Raw genomic sequence first — 4453 nt, forward strand, 5'->3', positions numbered from 1 at the left:
ACTACTGAGTAGTACTAAGTATTAAGGTACAGTAAGGAAGAATATATTATTTTCTTGTACAGTCTGTGGAGGAAGTACAAAATTGAAGAAGCAGTGAATACGAACATGTTTCTTAGAATATGAAACATTTTGTGTGCTTAGGAAAAAACACAACCCTCAGAAGCCCTGTCATGGTCCCTCATAAGATGTGGCTTGAGAGCAGTAGAAAACGGGTTGAAGTGAACAAACTTCATCTTAGGTGGTTCCCTACATTTCTTCTTTACATTTTCCATTGTACCTGATAAAATAGATGAGCTCCGCGAAGTAGTCATCCCCTACTTCAATTAAAATGAATAAATCTGGCAAGTGATGCTTTGAAACCTGTCCCTTTTCATATATATCATTCACTTGAGTATCCTATTGTAAATTTCTAAATCTTATTTGCTTTCAGCAATTAACTTTCCTTTAAATCTTCCTTCCATTTACCTTGACATTTAATTTACCAAATCTCTCTGTCTCTCTCTTGGTGTCTCTCTCTCTCTCCCCCTTTCTCTGTCTCATATTACTCTTGCTGTTGTTCTGGGGTTTTTTTGTTTATGTTATAAACGTATTGCCTGATAAATTTCTATTTGATCATTTCAGGAATGGAGCAGTCTTTAGTGTTTGATTCTAAGGACATTGTGCCTTTGAATCTAGTATATTTTAAAATTCAGTTAAGTTATTGGAAAACAGTCAGACAGGAGATTTCCCCTTGAGTTATTCTGCAAGCTTTTGTGGTTTTCATGTAATTTCTTTTATATGTTCATATTTTTGGGGGGGGTGAGAGTAAAGTTCAGTCTCTTATTCCCCTGGCAAACATTCATAAAACAAAAGAAACACCACCTGATTGCTTGTGTGAAAGAAATTACGAAACACCATATGCCAAATGTTGTTAATAGCAAAAAGTGAAAAGATAGAAAAAATACAAATGCCCACAATATCTCCATTCTGTAATCTTCTTTAGGTATAATAAGTATGTGTTATTTTTAACAATGATGGATATGGGGTTTCTTCTGATAAAATGTGAATTATAAATTGAGTCTGTCTTTAAGAAAGAAAAAACAAAACAAACCTCTTCCTGAAAATATCTTGGCTATTTATAAGTTATACTTTTGGTATGTCTGAAGAGAATTTTGATCCAGAAGTAATTGCTATAAATATTGAAACATATCACATAATATGTGGGTGATATATTACCTTTTTTGCAATAATTAAAAGATTGGCAAAAAATCCACATTTTCTATTCTAATTTCTCACATTATATACTTAATTCTTTCATAAAATGTATATTAATTTCCATATTTCTCTCATTCTATCTTGCATGTAAATACTTTGACCCTACAAATTTCTAAGGGAAACACTCCTTTTTAAACAATTCTTTTATTTTAGGGGCTGGTGACTCACAGGACCTTGATCACCTTACTAAGTTGAGCACTTCTTCAATATCTGACTCTACAAGGTTGAATATTACCTTCATTGTTTCCTTGTCTAAGGGACCAGGTCCACCATAGTCACCAGACTGCGCTGGTAGCTCAGGCTTAGCCAGTTACATATCATTGCTAATTAAGAGAATTACTATGTCTCTTAGTGCTGGAGTGAAATTGGTGTTGATGTGTGAACCAGGCTAAGGGTTTAGATGAATTCATGGTGAATTTTGTAATTGGTGTCATAACTGTCTGCTTTATATTCTTTGTGGTTCTGTGCACGTGTCTGTAGCTCACAGGAGTTCCAAAAGGAGTGCCAGTCTATAGGGAGTAAAGCCAAGCCTGAAGATGTCCTTCTTTTCTTTCTTTTTTTTAATTATGTGGAGATGAATATGAAAGAAAGCAAGGTTTGAAAGATATATATATATATGGAATGATATAAGCCTTTCTGCCTCACTGTTTGTAAATATACAAGGAGATATATATAAAAGATATATTGAATAAAAATTTCAATGTTGGCTTGCCAAGAACCAAAATATTTTCAATTTTCTATGTTTGTCAAGTATTCTTTACAAATATATTAATGTTGACACTGCCTCCTACCCCTAATCTTAAGTGAAATGTGCAACAAAAGAGAAGCACTTGGAGTCTGGAAATGACAAAGTTGAAGTTACACGTGCAGCATGAACTTGGCTTCCTTGTGTGTACATGTTTTGATAAGGTCCTTTATTATTTGATCACATAGGTATTTGACTTTTGTTCTCCATTTAATTTCAGGTCAAAATCAAACTGTACAAATTCAGATCAATATGAGTTAGGTCTTCACTGAGCAACAATAAGGCAAGTTTTGATGAACCTGAGTGACCTAGAATCCTCTGGAAAAGTGAGAGCCGTCTTGTGAAAGACGTCATGGGTTAAAATTGAGCAGTCTGGGCTTCTGCTTTGCTTGAAATGTTATTACACCTCTCAGTGCCTCTCTCTATTCTATCATTGTAAATATTCATTCAAGTATTTCCAGATCTCACAAGAGTGTTCTGAGAATAAATTCATTACTCCTTATGAAGCACACTGATATTACAGTGATGACATAGATAGAAGCCTATAAAGAAAAATAAAAGCTTATTTGCTTCAGGGCTTAGAGGATATGTCGTAAATACAATGTGGAACCACATGTTGAACATAAGGATAAAAAGAAATATCCAGGTGTTGCTTAGCACTTTGTCCCCTGTATTAACCAAAGGCTCAGGGGAGGGAAAGGGTGGGAGAAAAAGCCTGTTTTTCCTACAAGAGTTTTGACAGCAAACTAGTACGTGACGTGCAAAAAGCACAGGAGAAAGGTAACATTGGGATTTTATTAACAGCTCTTCAGTTGTAGTTGTCATGAAACTTATACAAAACTGAATTAAAATTCTTCTTTACCCATATTCCCTTTGAACGGACCTCTTTAGAATACAAGGGATTTTGTGGTGCATAGAGAGGTCTATTTATAGTGCCTTATGCCACCAATAATTGATCTCTTCTCATATTTATATCTCATATAAACATAAATATCTCAGAAGATAGTTCTGCATTTATTATGAACATTTCTCCTTAGACAGTAAATATTTTCAAGCATCACAAATCCTCACAAAGGCTTTAAGGCTTTGTGATGCTTTATGCTATTTTCTCCCTTTTTGAAAGTAGCTGAAATAAAGAAAATGGCTTACAGATTTAGCTGTGTATATAGTTTGAAAGTAACAACTGAAAAATGATGTTCATAATCTGAATTGCAATGAAACCAATTATCTGTACCATGGTGTTTCACTTGGGAATACTCTGAAAGGTTTAGTATTTCTTAAAAGAAATTAAAAACAGCTGTAAAAATACCATAAAACAAAAATAGCAGCTGCAAAAGAGATTAACATTCCTAAATTTCATTTGAACCTGGGATGTTATTTTTCCAACAGAAACATACATATATACTGATTTTTAAAATCTATTCTTTATGAAACTATATCCTTTTAAGAAAAAGATATGGTTTTTTTTTTTCTTTTCCTTTTCACCACTTCTTGATACTACCTATGAATTTCATGAACATTCTTCCCCTCTGCCTAGGAATTTTGTAGTACATTTTCTTCTGTAATTGTCAAAGAAAAGCTACAATTGTTGAATCTTGAAGAATGATTTGAATATAACCTATTAAGAATTAAAGATCTGCCTAATAAACAATTTATAGCAATCCTTGCACTTTTGTTACTTACAGCTGTCAAACAGCTTTCAAATTGAGCCCAAATCACCCTGTGCCTGTTTTAAAATTTTATATAGCGTCTGTTTTCCAATTAAGCAGCCAGTCATAGATGAAACCTTTCCTAATCTTTTTCATATATATAATAAAACCAAATGTAATTTATAAAACAGAACTGGAGGTGCTGACAGTATAAAACAGTTTATTTTGCAGTCTTGGTCAAAACATATGGCAGCAACTTTTCTAGACTTCTGCCAGATGGCGGGCCTTAATCGATTTTGTCTGTTGTGCCGCATGTTAATTCTCTGTGAAAAGTGTTTCTTCAAACTCAATTAAAAAAATAATGACTTTCATTTTCTTACTGAGCAACTAATGCTAAAACTGTCATTTAGATATGTCTGTTTAAGTTTGAAAAGTTTTTGAAAGCCCCAAGATATTTACACAACAGGTAAAATTGATTCTAATGGCTTTGAAAGCTGTGATTGTTATTTGTCAGCTTATGTATCATTTCATGTGAATCTGAATAAATTTACCTTTTTGATAATATTCCTTATCTTGCATTTCTGTTTTTCTTGTGGCTTTTTTAACTAATGATAGTGTTTCATTCTGAAAATTAGAGTAATTTTGAGCACCAAAAGACCCCAGAGTAAAATCTCAAATCATCAACACTAAACTCATTACTCCAAACTATAAACACATGAAACTAGAAAAAGAGAATAACATCTATCTCTACATCTCAATAAAGATACTGTTTTATGCAACAGCTGTTATAAACTTTAACTACTGG

The 4453-nt window shown here is 33.1% G+C and overlaps 1 long non-coding RNA gene across 1 annotated transcript in view; it reads left to right on the forward strand.

Annotated features, from left to right (window-relative positions):
* Positions 1-4212, forward strand: part of LOC108448226 — a 9562-nt gene extending 5350 nt beyond the window's left edge. The window contains exon 2 of the long non-coding RNA XR_001864043.1: positions 2220-4212. This is a non-coding gene — a long non-coding RNA (uncharacterized LOC108448226). The remainder of the gene's footprint in view (positions 1-2219) is intronic.
* Positions 4213-4453: the final 241 nt, after the last annotated feature.

This window comes from Corvus brachyrhynchos, unplaced genomic scaffold (genome assembly GCF_000691975.1).
Source record: "Corvus brachyrhynchos isolate BGI_N302 unplaced genomic scaffold, ASM69197v1 scaffold227, whole genome shotgun sequence".
NCBI lineage: Eukaryota > Metazoa > Chordata > Aves > Passeriformes > Corvidae > Corvus > Corvus brachyrhynchos.